General features: G+C 41.4%; 1 pseudogene; it reads right to left on the bottom strand.

Annotated features, from left to right (window-relative positions):
* Window positions 1–1,598: 1,598 nt before the first annotated feature.
* LOC112447591 (uncharacterized) lies at window positions 1,599–1,688 on the bottom strand (annotated as a pseudogene).
* Window positions 1,689–17,000: the final 15,312 nt, after the last annotated feature.

Genomic DNA, 17,000 nt, shown 5'->3' with positions numbered 1-17,000 from the left:
CCAAATAGGAAAAGGAGTTCGTAAAGGCTGTATATTGTCACCCTGTTTATTTAACTTATATGCAGAGTACATCATGAGAAACGCTGGACTGGAAGAGACACAAGCTGGAATCAAGATTGCTGGGAGAAATATCAATAACCTGAGATATGCAGATGACACCACCCTTATGGCAGAAATTGAAGAGGAACTCAAGCCTCTTGATTGAAAGTGAAAGTGGAGAGTGAAAAAGTGGGCTTAAAGCTCAACATTCAGAAAACGAAGATCATGGCATCCGGTCCCATCACTTCATAGGAAATAGATGGGGAAACAGTGGAAACAGTGTCAGACTTTATTTTTCTGGGCTCCAAAACCACTGCAGATGGTGACTGCAGCCATGAAATTAAAAGACGCTTACTCCTTGGAAGGACAGTTATGACCAACCTAGACAGCATATTCAAAAGCAGAGACATTACTTTGCCAACAAAGGTTCGTCTAGTCAAGGCTATGGTTTTTCCTGTGGTCACGTATGGATGTGAGAGTTGGACTATGAAGAAGGCTGAGCGCCGAAGAATTGATGCTTTTGAACTGTGGTGTTGGAGAAGACTCTTGAGAGTCCCTTGGACTGCAAGGAGATCCAACCAGTCTATTTTAAAGGAGATCAGCCCTGGGATTTCTTTGGAAGGAATGATGCTAAAGCTGAAACTCCAGTACTTTGGCCACCTCATGCGAAGAGTTGACTCATTGGAAAAGACTCTGATGCTGGGAGGGATTGGGGGCAGGAGGAGAAGGGGATGTCAGAGGATGAGATGGCTGGATGGCATCACTGACTCGATGGACGTGAGTCTGGGTGAACTCTGGGAGTTGGTGATGGACAGGGAGGCCTGGCGTGCTGCGATTCATGGGGTCGCAAAGAGTCAGACACGACTGAGTGACTGATCTGATCTGATCACCTCACGTGGAGATCCTGTCTCACAAGGCAGGGAGCACCTCTCCCCCACGCGGAAGCTATATTTGAGCGTTGCGTGCCTTGCCCGCTAGAGGGTGTGTGAAACTGCAGAATGTGTGTTTTCTCTGACAGAGGCTCCCTCGTGTGGCTCCTGCCGACAACGACGTCTGTGACTTGAATGTTTACTTCATTCTCTTTTGAGAAGGGAAGAAGTCTTGGATCTTGCCCGCAGGAGCGGAGATGATGCTCCTTTTTTTTCCTTAGCACATTTTGTCTCCCTCAGAATAGAAAACTTTGTTTTTCTTAGACTAACGTGGACTCTGGCGGAGTAATTGAACTGCCTGGGAAACAATTTGGGGTAGAGTTATTGCAGGATACTCCAATGCTGCCCTTGTCACATAGATTAGAGAAAGGAGTCGCTGAGACCTCTAAATACCCACTAGATTTAAGGCATTTTATGTCATTATTTAATCTTAGAGTATCTCAGGTAGGAATTGCCATTCCCACTTTTATAATTGAAGTATAGTTGATTTACAATTTTAGTTTCAGGTGTACAGCATTGTGATTAAGTATTTTTACAGATTATGCTCCCATTAAAAGTTATTCCAAGATAATGTCTACAATTCCCTGTGCTGTATAATATATCCTTGTTGATTATCTCTTTTCCACATAGAAGAATGTGTTTTCCTGACATCCTTGCACAGGGGCCATGCTAATCTCTGTATTGGTCCAGTTTTAGTATATGTGCTACCAAAGTGAGCACTATCATCCCCTTTTTATAGAAGAGGAAACTGAAGTTCTCAGAGGTCCAGAGTCTCAAACTGGTGTAATTGCCGGGGGCGGGGGGTGTCCAAGAACTTTGTTCAGAGCTAAGTCCAGAGCTTTGCAGTAATGAGATCACCTACAAAAAGGTACAATTTTATACTCAATTTCCTCTCCCTAGAGATGTTACATTCCACATGTTTCCTTATGTTTCAAATCCAATAACCTTATATCTGAGTATGTCACTTTTGGCTTTTGTAAAGTGTGCTACATTTGCACATTTAGTCTCAAGAATAGTTATGAATTTTTTAAAATTTGTTTTACTGATGTATAATTGACAACTAAAATTGCAAGATATTTCAAATGTACTAGATTGTGATGATGTAATAAACATTGTGAAGGAATTCTCCCTAACTAGTTAATTGTGCTGTGCTGTTCTGTGCTTACTCGCTCAGTCGTGTCCCACTCTTTGCAACCTCGTGGACTGTAGCCCACCAGGCTCCTCTGTCCATGAGGAGTCTCCAGCCAAGAATACTGGAGTAAGTTGCCGTGCCCTCCTTCAGGGCATATCCTCAACTCAGGGATCAAACCCAGGTCTCCCGCTTGTAGGCATATTCTTTATCATCTGAACCAACAAGGAAGCCCATAGTTAACTAATACATCTGTTATTAGTAGTATTGGGGAGCCTGGTGGGCTTCCATCTATGGGGTCGTACAGAGTCAGACACGACTGAAGCGACTTAGCAGCAGTAGCAGCAGTATTAGTATTATTGAGAGTTAACTTATCAAGTGAGACAGAGGAAGATGCAGTGGTATGCTTAAAGTTATTATGATTAGCAAATAAATTTCTTTCTCAAGTCTAGTGATGTGAAAGCCATTTTGATTCTCATAGCAGGCTGTCTTACTTCTTCTTTTAGAGTAGATCTTTTTTTTTTAGTTTGTCAAATAAGAGGATCACCAAGTTCCCTCCTAGTTCTCCAGTTCTGAGGGTTCTGATTGTTAAGGGCTTTCACGTCTTGTCTCCCCTTGTCTTCAGTGCTCTGGTCTGGTGATGTTAAAGCCATAGAGGGGTTTAATGATTTACCCTTGCTCACACAAGTGGTCTCTGCACCACCCAAGCCTGGCATGCAGGCTCCCTGGGTTGTAGCCTTGCACTGTGGAGTAGGCATTAGCATTTGGCCTCACTCTGCCCCTTTTCTTTGATGAGAGTTTATAATTTCCTTCTTATCTTGTTTTGATGGGACTAACCCACCTGAGGCTTTTGGGTTGGACACCTGACTCTGGCCTACCTAGTCAAAGTGTTAGTTACAGAAACAAGCTTATGGTCGAAACTGGGCCAAGGATAGGCAGCCATAGGGTTTGCTAACCCCTTAGGAAAAAAGTGTGCTTTTCACCTGGGCTTGAAAAAGGAGTTTTTATGGACTGGATGCCTATGCCTCACCCAAAATTCATATGATGAAGTGCTAACTTCTAATGTATTTGGAGATTGGGCCTTTTGGAACGTAACTAAGGTTAAATGAGATGGACCTCAAATCCTGTAGGATTAGAGTCCTTATGAGAAGAGGACGAGACATCAGAATGTGTTCTTCTGCAAACCCCCAACATATGCACACACCAAGGAAAGGCCATGGGAGGACACGGGAAGGAAGTGACCATCTGTAAGTTAGGGAGAGAGTCCTTACTTGGAACTGAATCCTGCCTGTTGAAGCTTTTCTCTTTGACTTCCCAACTTCTAGAACCATGAGAAATAAATTTTTGTGTTTAAGCCACCCAGCCCATGGTGTTTTGTTATGGCAGCCTGAACTGGGAAAGGAAGTGGTAAAAGCCCAGCTGGGAGCCACTAGTCATCATCTCTGTTGCCAAGAAAGGAAGACGACAGGTGGAGAAAGGGCTGTGAATGGGTGACAGTGGGTCTGGACCCGAGACTGCAGTACATGAGCTACTATTTTTGTTTAAACAGCTATAATGAGGCATAATTCAGATACCATACAATTCACCCATTTAGAGTGTATAATTCAGTGTACACTGAGAGATATGTACAACCATCACCAGAGTCAATTTTAGGATATTTTCATCACCTCAAAAAGAAACCCTATCCCCTTTAGTTATCACTCCCCTTTCTCCCCTTCTCTCCAGTCCTAAGCAACCATGTTTAGCAACCATCTGTCTCTACAGAACTGCCTATTCTGGTTATTTCATATGCATGGAATCATATAATTGATATATGGTATTCTATGTCTTCTCACTCAGCCTAATGTTTTCAAGGTTAATATTATGGCATGTATAATTTCTTTCTATGGTGAAATAATATTCCATTGTACACAAAAATCACGTGTTGTTAACCCACTCATCAACTGATAGACATTTGAGTTCTCACTTTTGCTTATTATTAATTATACTTCTATAAAATTCATGTATATGTTTGGGGTAGATTTATGCTTTTATTTATTTTGAATATATATATATATATATATATATATATATATATCACAGGGTGGAACTTCTGGATCATATGATAACTCTGTTTAATTGAATAACTGCCAAACTGTTTCCAAAGTGGCCACACTGTTTTACATTCTCACCAGCAGCGAGTGTTCTCATTTCTTTGCCAATGCTTACTATTATTTGACATTTAAATTCTAGCCATACTAGTGGGTGTGAAGTAATATCTTATTGTGGTTTTGATTTGCATTTCTCTGGTGAATAATGATGTCAAGCATCTTTCCTTGTGTTTATTAGCCACTTTCTTGGAGAAATATCTACTTAGATCCTTTGCCCATTTTTAAATTGAGATATTTGTCTTTTTATTATTGAGTTGTAAGAGTGTTTATAGCATCACTAACTCAATGGACATGAATTTGAGCAAACTCTGGGAGACAGTGGACAGAGGAGTCTGACATGCTGCAGTCCGTGGGGTCACAGAGTCAGGCACAACTTAGTGACTGAACAACAAAAAAGAGTGTTTATATATTTCAGATACAAGTCCCTTATCCGATATAATAATAATGAAAAGTTTGAAATATTGCAAGTTACCAAATTATAGCACAGAGTCCCAAAGTGAGCAAATGCTGTTAGAAAAATGGCACCAATAGGCTTGCTCAATTCAATGTTGCCACAAACCTTCAATTTGTAAAAAGTCCAGAATCTGCAAAGTGCAATGAGGTGAAGCACAATAAGACAAGGTATGCCTGTATTCGAAATTCGGTTCATTTTTGCCTATTGAGCCAATATATTTTTGTTAATCTTAATCCTGCTTATACTTTTAAGTACTTGGAACTGAAAGAGCGCTAACCAATATTTTTCTCTAAACTACACCATAAATGGCTTCCCCAAAGATTGATATTTAGAAATATATTTTAGTGTTTACAAAGCTATCACATGGTCTTATTTGATCCTTGTTCACCTTGGGAGGTGTGAAAGTGGGTATTTTCATCTACATCTTAAAGGTGAAGAAACTTGAAGCTTGAGAGGCTACATGACCCAGGCTTTGACTTCATAAGGGGCATATCTGGAACAGAACCCAGGTCTTCTGATCCCTAGTTCAAAGCGCTTCATATAGTGTTGTCTTGAGAAGCTCATTGGGCTTCACAGATGTACTGTCCTGATGTGCCTGCGAGAAGCATGTGCAGGACAAAGAAATATTGCCACAAACGATAACATAGAAGCTGGGTCTCAGAGAATGTGTCATGGCTAAGTTAAAAACCAAGAGACTAAATTCTAGTGCCCACTCTAAGGGAACACCACAGAAACTTTTTTTTAAGTCATAATTCTAAACAAGTAAAACCTCATACTCCTGTCCCCCACCAAATGGTTTGGGATATTTGTGGTAGATAATTTACACTATCTTAGGAACTATACAAACTCTTTAAACTGCAAGGCCAACATCTAAGGAGGCCAATTTGGCATTGATTTTTAAAATAAACATAATGAGAGTTGAAGCAAAGGAAATTAAGTAGAGTGAGTGCTGTACTAGGCATGTATCTAAACGCTCAGTTAGGGCCAGTGAGGAAGGTCCATTACTTGGCGTGAGTGCTGAAAAATTTTTTTGTAATTGCTCTCCGCTGTAGGTCACTATGTTTTTATTTAAAAACTGTTTCAACCACATTTTCACATTTCAGTAGGGCGCTGACAAACATAATTGTGCACATTAATGGTGTCAACTTAAAAGGAAGAATGGTTTTCTCCATCTTTCTGCAAACTGAGTCAAATTCAAATAGCTCCACTTAAAAGATAAATGCATTTCTTTTTCTTTCTTATTCATCTGTGCATGATAGTGATGGCGAGTGAATAGTCAGTGCCAGCAGTACTCTGTTTTGGTCATCAAATCGCCTGTTAAGGGCACGGTTCACAACTGGAATGCAAGTTTCCTTGTGACTCAACTGCAGGAGGAGCAGTAGTGATGGAGATGGAGGGCTGTGATCTGTTTTATAGGAATTTGTAGTAGGAAGGGGTTAGGAAATTTCTCATTCATTAACGTCCTCCCCTCTTACAACTAAAAGCATTTTCTAATGACTCCATGTCTATTTGAGAACCAAAAATCCTATTTAGATTATGAATTATTGCATATGAAGATTATAAAAAGGAAAGCTTTTTGTATGATTTAGAAATATGTGCACATATATATTAATCTATGAACTGTTTATGATGACAGCAGAGATAAAAATTTTAAACCCAAGTTGAAAGCCAAGCTGTTGTTCAGAGGGGCTATCTGCTAAGTGAAGAGGTCCAGAGATCAAAGCAGAAAGTTGAGGAAGGAAAAATAGCCCACACTTAGTCCACGAGCTGGTAAATACTCCTTACCATCACCAATCTGTGTCACACAGACACTCAGCCAAGTGGGTAGAAAGCTTCCAGGAAGGCCCCCAGACTGAAGTGCTTTCTCACAGCTTGCTGTCACCGGAAAGTTCTGTGGAGGACAGCTGTACTGCTGTGTGTAGGTCAGAACAGCTCAGACCCAAGTTACCAGCACTGGGGAATTCCATTCTTCACTGGTTGTTGGGAGAGGCAGCCAGCCCCCCCGTCCCCTCTCCTCCAGAGCAATAGTTGGTCTCCCTTTCCATTTCTATCGTCCTTCTGTCTTATGGGGCTGGGCAAAGAACCAGAAAGCAGTGTCTGTCTTTATTTTCCTCAGGCCATCCTCCTTTTTCTCCAGCCATACACTGAAGACTAAGCTCCTTATCTCCTCCTTGCCTCAGAACAGACGGTTCTTGCTCAAAATTGATTCCACTGGATTTTGTTAAATTGAATTAAACCTGCAATCTGTTTTATTTCATTTGTGGCTCTATTTACTTTGCCTCAACAGTAATGACAACGCAGGGTGGTTTTGTAGTAGTTCTTTCAACTGAAGTGTCCACCTCTGTTTTTCGCTTTTGAAGATCAAGAAGTTATTTCTTGCCTCTTCTAGCTGAGGCCTTAAGTGTCCATTTGGCCATTGAGAAATATTCAGTTCAAGTAGAAGTGGCTGTTTTCTAGAAAGATCACAAAAGGCTGAGCCAATATAAAGATCTCTCAAGAAATTTTAAATATCTGTTTATAACAAGAAAGGAAATGCAAATATTTATCCAGGAAAAATGTTCTTTACAGTGCAAATTCAAAGAAATACAAATTAAAGCAAATTTGAAGTGCCATTTACAACTACTTAAATTAGAAAATATCTGAACATGATAATCAAATATGCTAATGTGTTTGTAGTGAGTCAGATTTATTTTTACAACTGTTTTGGAAAGCTATATGACAATATTAGTCAATGTCTACCAATAGGATCTTAGCACAACTCTACAATGGAAATGGTGGCCCTGAACATAAAAATGTTTATCTTGTAAACTTTGCTCCTGGGGTTTTTTTTCTTTTTTTCTCTGAAAGCATAATAGAAAAGAAGTTAAAAACTGTATATGAAGATGCTGAGAACTTCTATTGCTAGTAGTATTACAGATTTGGTTACCTGAAAATCTCACTATAGACATCTTGAAATAATAGGTAAAATATAATAAATCTAAGTTAAAATTAATGAATTAGAGTTACATGTATCAACATGACTAAATTTCAAAACCACAATATTAACAGAAAAGCTCACATACAGTATGATGATATTTAGGAAAAAAATTTAAAAGCTAAATAATATTGCATACTGCTTTTTGATGCATACATCTATTTTTAAAAGTGTACATTCAACTAGGAATCATATTAAATTCACATTACTGATCATCTTTTGGAGGGATCTGGGAGTTTTTTTTTTAATCAAGAATGGGGCTGTTACCATATCTTTAACTTTTCTTTTTCTTAAAAGCAAAAGATCTGAAACAATGTCAAAAACTTAAGATTTGACAGAGTAACATTCATGCTAGAAATGTTTTATAACAAAAAAATAGATGTTCACTCCAATATTTTAACAACAATTACAAACATTCTAAATGTTCTAAATTTTGGAAATCCCATGGATGAAGGAGCCTGGTAGGCTACAGTCCATGGGGTCGCTAAGAGTCGGACACGACTGAGCTATTTCACTTTGACTTTTCACTTTCATACATTGGAGAAGGAAATGGCAACCCACTCCAGTATTCTTGCCTCGAGAATCCCAGGGATGGGGGAGCCTGGTGGGCTGCCATCTATGGGGTCACACAGAGTCGGACACGACTGAAGCGACCTAGCAGCAGCAGCAGCAGCATGCCATTTGAATTTTATACATTATTTTGTCATTAAAAATGAACACTTGTCAGGCACATGACATAATCAGATTAAACCCAGGTAGTTTTGTAAAACAGATTCCATGGAGAGAGTCATTTGAAGGAATATCACTCTGAAACCTAATAAATTTTTAGAGAATCAATCTTATTCTCTTCTAAGAGCTCTCAAGACTTTATTAGGAGTTCCCTCATTCCAAAAGCACAGTAAAAACTTTTAAGATTATCTTTCTGTATATCTTATTTTTACTATCTCAGAGGCTAGTTAGCTACCTGGGAAGACTTTATTCCCCTTTCTCCATATGTTTAACTTGACTCCAAGACCAACTTCTACAGACTATATTTTCATCCCTTCTTTCTCAGATTCTGAATTTTTTTCTATTGTCAGTAACTCTGAGCCCTTTCCAATATAAACCACTCAAACATGTTTCAAAGCCTTTCATTCTTCCTTATTTATTGCCTCAATTTTGCAAATTTAAAGGTCCTAGAACTGAATTGGCAAAGAAGAAATTTTTAGCCAGTGGAGGAAAGGGAATGGTTTTACATTGCATTAATAATTTATTTTTCCTGCTAGTTAAAGCAAGTAAAACATTTGTATCTATTGTTAAGCAAAGAAACTTACCCTATAAAATTCATATTTGCTATAACAACTATTGATTCAAACTGAAATGGTCCCTATTTCAACACATAAGGTGGGCTAGGTATTTAAATCCACCTTCCCAGTGGGAAAAAAGTAAAGATACATGATAAAATATTAAAAAGTGTTTATTAAAGCAGCAAGATGCTGAATAATAAGGAATTATTGGGCCAATATCTAAAAGAAGGTGGAGAACAAAAAAGTTGAAACCACAGTGCCCAGAAGGCATTTTTCATATCTTTTTTAAAATTTTATTTTATTTAACTTTACAATATTGTATTGGTTTTGCCATATATCAAAATGAATCTGCCACAGGTATACATGTGTTCCCCATCCTGAACCCTCCTCCCTCCTCCCTCCCCATACCATCCCTCTGGGTCATCCCAGTGCACCAGCCCCAAGCATCCAGTATGGTGCATCGAACCTGGACTGGTGACTCGTTTCATATATGATATTATACATACTTCAATGCCATTCTCCCAAATCATCCCACCCTCTCCCTCTCCCACAGAGTCCAAAAGACTGTTCTATATATCAGTGTCTCTTTTGCTGTCTTGTATACAGGGTTATTGTTATCATCTTTCTAAATTCCATATATGTGCGTTAGTATACTGTAATTATGTTTTTCCTTCTGGCTTACTTCACTCTGTATAATAGGCTCCAGTTTCATCCACCTCATTAGAACTGATTCAAATGTATTCTTTTTAATGGCTGAGTAATACTCCATTGTGTATATGTACCACAGCTTTCTTATCCATTCATCTGCTGATGGACATCTAGGTTGCTTCCATGTCCTGGCTATTATAAACAGTGCTGCGATGAACATTGGGGTACACGTGTCTCTTTCCATTCTGGTTTCCTCAGTGTGTATACCCAGCAGTGGGATTGCTGGATCATAGGGCAGTTCTATTTCCAGTTTTTTAAGGAATCTCCACACTGTTCTCCATAGTGGCTGTACTAGTTTGCATTCCCACCAGCAATGTAAGAGGGTTCCCTTTTCTCCACACCCTCTCCAGCATTTATTGCTTGTAGACTTTTGGATCGCAGCCATTCTGACTGGCGTGAAATGGTACCTCATAGTGGTTTTGATTTGCATTTCTCTATCTTTTTAATATGCATTTCAGTTGTTTGACCTCAAAAGTCACATGGGACAGCAGGCAAAGTTCATGGCACACTCAAGGTAACAGTCTAAGCAGAAACTCTTAGAAAATGCTGACAATCTTAGAGAGATTCCCACTATGAAATAAAGGAGATCTGGAAGTTGATCTTTCCAAACTCCTGATTCCAGGTGAATATACTGACATAATGAGTAAAGGAAAACAAACAAAAAACAACCTATAACCAGAAGTTGCAACTGGAATTGCTACAGAGTCTAAAAAAACTCTATCTATGAGCCTAATTTATTTTAATTGTCCCAGGATAGTAATACATAGAGTCTAAAGAAAACAAACCAAAACAAGACAACCCCCCCCCAAAAAAAACAAGCTCATAGATACAGAGAACAGATCATTTATTAGTGGTTTCTCAAGGTGGAAGGTGGGCTAAGTGTGTTAGTCGCTCAGTTGTGTCTGTCTCTTCGCGATCCCATGGACTGTAGCCTGTCAGGCTCCTCTGTCCATGAAATTCTCCAGGCAAGAATACTGGAGTGGGTTGCCATTTCCTTCTCCAGGAGGGTGGGGTAAGGAGTGGGATAAATGAGATAAGGGAATCAAAACAGAAGAAAAAACACAACTAAGTTGTGTTTTTAATTACATTTGAACCAGAATCAGAAGCGCTGAGGTGAGGCTTCTGTGGCTTCGTGTGTCGAGGGACTATAGAAGTTGAGGTTGCTTAGGCTGTTCCTAAACATCTATGAGTAACTATGAGCAGCAGGGGAGGAGCTGGGGGAGAAGTGCATATCAGGTGTTAACAGCATTTGTTCTGAATGCTTTCCCTCTTGCTTTTCCCAGTAACTTTAGTTTTGGAAAACACCTTGCCTACTCTTAAGTAAACCAAGCCACTTCCCCCAGGGGTGTGCCCTGGCCAGGCCATGAGTTGTGTCTACTTTGATCTCAATTCCAGGAGGGAAATGACCCCAAAAAGAACTGGAATCTGAGGGCTGGAATCCAGGCTAGTGGTGAAGATGAACATACTTCCAAAGATGAGAAAAACCTCACTTGTTCTAAATCATCTTGCTTTCTGCCCAACAGGCAAACTGGGGTCCTTGTTTTTGTGAGGGTGTGCAGTTTATCCTGGTAGGAGGTAAAGGGACTTTATGTTTTATTGTTTGTGGAAAATTAACTGTCCCTTCCCACATTGTTACACAGGAATCTTACAGTCTTGGTGTCTGAGGAACACACCCAGGGGCAGAAACAGTTCACCAGAAACTGAACTAACACCAAAGTGTGGAAGAGAGCCATTCCAAGATGAAAGATGTTTCCCAGGGCCAAGTGAGGTGATGGAAAAATAAAATGCTAGACAAATACATACATAAATGTAGAAAGGGTACCTCTCCTCCAGCCTCATGCAGTACTTAGGGCTTGATTTTGCAAAGTGCCTTTCATACAAACTGTTTCCAAAACCACTTTACAGTTAATAAAAAGCTCTGTATCAGCCATTTGTTGGTATGCAGTAATAAATCATGGTAGAAGCACAGGAGAAAATTACATCCAGGAGATGACAGGGCTGTCAGCTGTCTATGAGGTGGGACAGGTTGAGGATCTGGGGTTGTGGTACCACAGAGCTGATCTACATAACTAACTCCACTTTTCCTAGGTCTTAGGTAGCTCTGTCAAGCAAGGATAACTATTTTTTGAGCAGTAACCACAAGATTGGATTCTCAAATTTTCTCAGGATTCCCCCACCTCCCAGTTCAATTTTCAAGGCAGAGGTACCAAACCACACATGATTTGCCACTTATTAGTCAGTTTTAAGTATAACTAAATTGAGAGTGAAGGCAGATACACGTGGTACAAAATTCAGGAGAAGAAATTTAAATTTTTAGCCAAGATCTACTCTCAATATCGAGCCACCATCAGGCCCCAACAAAAGATTTTCAAACAGTGAATCTCCCTAAAATGTAGTTTATTCTGGAAATTGAAATAGGAGCTGCTTTATTAGTTTTATAAGGTAGAGAAGTTTTCCCAGCTTTACATTGTTGAGAGCAAGCAATTTCTTTTCAGTGATTGTGAAATGGAAACAGTAGATGGCGATGTTGCCCTTATTTGGGGGGAAAATAGGGCATTATGGACTCAATGGACAGGAGTTTGAGCAAACTCTGGGAGACGGTGAAGGACAGGGAAGCCTGGTGTGCTCCAGTCCATGGGGTTGCAAAGAGTTGGGGCACGACTGAGCGACTGAATGACAGCAACAAAGAGGGGCTTGTTAGAAGCTGGTGAAATGTGAGGTGCTGCGAGCTAAGTCGCTTCAATCCTGTCCTTCTCTTTGCGGCCCCATAGACTGTAGCCCACCAGGCTCCTCTGTCCATGGGATTCTCCAGGCAAGAACACTGGAGTGGGTTTCCATTTCCTTCCCTAGGGGATCTTCGCAACCCAGGGACTGAACCCGGGGCTCCTGCACCTCCTGCATTGCAGGCAGATTCTTTACTGTTGAGCCACTAGGGAAAACATTCAAAATCTGGAGTTAAAATGTTTCAGCTGTATTAGAAATGCATTCATTGTCCCACTAGAAGTTGAGAGTTTCTCTCAACTTCATATGAGCTTTTTATAGCTCTCTGTTGTTTTGAGGGTGTGCTTTTATATTCTAAGGTGTAGCCAAAAGAATAGGTATAGGGAAGGAACTTATACTAACCCTGGGCCATTTACTCTGACCTCATCAAAGGAAGCAGTCAGGAGCTGACAAAAATCTACCAAATTACCAGTTTTGAAATAAAGTACTCAAGATACTCGTTTGGAGGAAACTGGTAGACAAATTGTAGAATTGATATACTTCTACCATAGTGAATTTCAGGAACTAATAAAAAAAAAAGCAATGGTAATAATTATATTACAAATACATCCATCATTTATTGAGTGTTTGCTGAGTCAGGTAGTAGGTCAGGTATTTTATGTATCTGCTGTTATGTAGTTCTCAGAATAATCTATAAGGTGGTAATAATCATTACTCCCATTTTACAGATGAGGCTTTCAGCAAATTGAAGCGTTTTCCCTGAGGCTTTATAGTCAGTCACTGAATTGGTCAGAATTCGGGTTTAAGCTTGTCTGACATTTTACCAGTTTCTCTGAACTATAAGATGAATCTGTCTCACTGTGTCTAAAGCCGGTCAAGATTAAGGCAAGTTTGCTGTTTTCAGGACTATGGGGTCGCAGAGTCGGACACGACTGAAGCGACAGCAGCAGCAGCACTGTTTTCAGGATGAACCTTCAAAGCATACATATGATATATATAAATATGTACATTTCAAGAAAGGGAAATAAAGCCTGTGGGGTTGGAGGAAATACTTTTTTAATTGTTAGATGTTTGAGTATCCTACCCAAAATATTCAGGTCAAATTTGTGCATGGGTATAGGTGTGAATGAGTACTTTATAAATATGACATTTAAGGAGAATGAAATAGCAACCTACTCCAGTATTCTTGCCTGGGAAATCCCATGGACAGAGGAGCCTAGTGGGCTACAGTCCATAGGATTGCATAGAGTTGGACATAACTGAAGCAACTTAGCATGCACATGGACTGAAAATTCAGCCTGCTTATTTTTTAATGGTACTGTTGCCAACTTTAAAAAGCTATGTGGTGCAAAGTTTTTACAAACTTCCATCTCATAAATCAACAAAAATATTTCTTAACCATTCTACTCAAGTATAAATTCATGTCAAGGAAACAATTTTCCCACAGTGACACTGGGCAGCAACCTTTTCATATTATCAAACTGCTGTTTATTGTGAGTCCATCATGATGACTTAGCATTAGAGCTTAGCAAGTTCCACTTCCAGTAGGGGGTTAAAGGCAACAGTGGATAAGCTCATAACCAGTACAGGGAAGCTCATTCAGAGTCTCCATAGTATAGACTATATGTACCTCCTTTGTGAAGTCAAGGAACTCGTCAGAACCAATCAAATCTTTCTAAAATACCAGCATGGTAGTAAAGAATTCCTCAAGCGCGTCCTTGTGAAGTTAGTAGCACTTCAGATGAGCACAGTGAGCAAAATATTAAAAAGCCCTTTAAAAGCTGCCTTTGGAATATCTTGACTTTGAGGGCTCAGATTGGAAGAATTGAAGAGGAAGGAAAAAAAATGTGCCAATCTAATTCCGGGTTGGGGTTTGCTCATGCCTCTTACTATGTCGGTGGCTCAGACGGTAAAGGGTCTGCCTACAATGCGGGAGACCTGGGTTCGATCCCTGGGTTGGGAAGTTCCCCTGGAGAAGGAAATGGCAACCCACTTCAGTCTTATTGTCTGGAAAATCCCATGGACGGAGGAGCCTACAGTCCATGGGGCTGCAAAGAGTCGGACACAACTGAGCGACTTCACTTTCACTTACTATGTCATCAAGGCCAACCCAACTGCTCCACATAGCCTTTCGTTTACTTCAAGGCAGTTTATGAGTCTTTATAGGAAAGGAGACAAATCTGAGTGAATACAAACCCCACACATGATACTAGAGTCCAGGCCCACCCCCTCATATTTACAAAGTTGGGGGCAGGAGTACAAATAGATTTGTTCCATATTATCTCATTTTAGTTTTATACATCTGAGCTAAAAGCTGTTGAATAAAATATATTCTATCATCCTAAGTTGACAAGTATACCTTGCTAATGTCCTGGAAGTAGTTTGGATTCTCATAGGCCCCGAGATCCTGCCCTAGAACACAAATACACAGGGAGAGCTGACTCCTGGCTGCTTAAGAGACCCTGTGTGCAAATGTGTGAACACTTCAGTCCACATGTCCATGTTCTGTCCATTCTTCTCATAGACACCTTCCCCTTGCCCTCTACCCCCAGGGCCTTATGAATTTTGGAGGAAAGACCCAGGGAAGAAGCTAGTGTGGGTTCTAGAAGCTGTCTTGAGCTAGTGGAGTGGGAAATCTGGGCACCATGTTTGTGGTTGGTGGTTTGAGGGCTCTGGGTCATCATGCTCTCTTGACCCAGCAGACTTTCCACTGCATGGAGAGGAGCACAGCCGAGGATGGTCAGGGCAGGACACACAAAGCACAGTGTCCCATGGCAGCTGGCTGGGGCTGTCTGCTGTGGAGCAAAATGCACCAAGTGTTCAGATACTCCATAATTAAGTATGTGTAAAAGTGGGCATCCCAGGTGGCTCAGTGGGTAAAGAACCTGCCTGCAGTGCAGGAGACGCCAGAGGTAAGGGTTGGATTCCTGAGTCAGGAAGATCCCCTGGAGGAGGGCACGGCAACCCACTCTAGTATTCTTGCCTGGAGAATCCCATGGACAGAGGAGCCTGGTGAGCTGTAGTCCATTGGTTGCAAAGAGTCAGACACGATTGAGGCAACTGAGCATACACAGCACATATGTAAAGGTGGGCTTCCCGGGTGGCGTTAGTGGTGAAGAACCCTCCTGCCAAGGCAGGAGATGAATGAGACGCAGGTTTCATCCCTATGTCGGGAAGATCCCCTGGAGAAGGAAATGGCAACCTGTTGCGCTATTCTGGCCTGGAAAATCCTATGGACAGAGGAGCCTGGCAGGCCACGGTCCATAGGGTCACAAAGAGTCAGACACAACTGAAGTCACTTAGCACGCATATGTAAAGGTAAGCTTCCTCTGTAGAAGAAACGGTCTTGAGAGGAGATAGAAGACAAAGAGTAGGAACAAAGGCAGGACGCAGAGGCAGGAGATTGGTAAGGTAATGAGTTTGCATGCTCCAGCAGAGGAGAGCAGCGATGAAGTGGTTTGAGGAATAGTATCGACCACTGAACTGTGGAACCAGCATTTTGGAACTTGTCCCAGTGGTCTCCTTTGGGGTGTACATTTCTGTGACTTGATTTCACACCTGGCTGCAGTTTTGCCCCATGGAGGTGAACACTGAGCATTCACTGATGCTGCTGTAGCACTATTCCCATGCAGGAACAGCCTGCTCTGCTTTCATAACCCCCTTGGAGTGAGGCGTCACCTCCCTGTCCTCTTTCCTCTAAGAACTCAGTTGTTTGCCAGACCTCAGGAGGTCATTTTCAAAATCCACATCTCAGGAAAAACACAGTCCTTTGGTGACCGCAGTGTTGAGGGAGCCTGGCAGAGGCTTTGCCAGGAGGCAGGCTGTTGATCCTGGCAGGGTTTCTGCCCTGATGTGGACAGGCATGGGAGACCAGCCTCCCGTTACTCTTGCTCTCCCTTCCTGCTCCCCTGCTGTGCAGTAGGCTTGGGTTTTTGAGACTCCCAGTGGGAGCCAAACAGCTTGTCTCAGGCCCGGGGTTTGTGGCCTGTGCCCATGGCCTTAATGTGCTCAGATAAACTTGACCACAGACCCACAGCTGTAAGATGACTCAGGGCCAGCTGCCATGGGACACTGAGCCATTCGGGTCTTAATGAAAACTGGAATATTGCAGATCACACCTAAGGTGTACGTCACATAAAATGAATGTGGTAAGAGGACGTGAAGTATTAACTGGGGTTTCCCACCTCTTTCCACCCTGATGCTCTTGCCAGCTGGCCTGAAAATTATATCAGACCAGAGCCTGGCATTGTCCCTCAGACCCAGGAGGAACATCAGGAGGGATCTGGAGAACAAAGACTGCAAAGTCTCAGCTCTTAATTTCAAAAGCCTTGGGTTCAGTTCTTTAAGGAGCTTGAGAAAACCAACCACAACTAGTACCAACTCATCTCCCACCCCCACTAGACAGAGGTGCCCTCGCCTGGGGCAAGGAGTTGTTGATGAGAGAAAGGAAATAAGAGTTTGAATTGACTGTGGTTGAGAGGACTCTGAACCCAAGCCTATCCTTCTATTTTCTGGGTCAGACCTGGAGAGGAAATACCATTATCTCCAGTGGGTTTGGTGATCCCAGAGAAAAGAGACCCTGTGAGTTGATTCCCAGAGTTCAGACTTGG

The sequence above is a fragment of the Bos taurus genome, chromosome 7, assembly GCF_002263795.3.
Source record: "Bos taurus isolate L1 Dominette 01449 registration number 42190680 breed Hereford chromosome 7, ARS-UCD2.0, whole genome shotgun sequence".
Taxonomy (NCBI): Eukaryota; Metazoa; Chordata; class Mammalia; order Artiodactyla; family Bovidae; genus Bos; species Bos taurus.
Note: the sequence above shows the minus strand (reverse complement) of the source record. Positions and strands in the feature narration are given on the sequence as shown.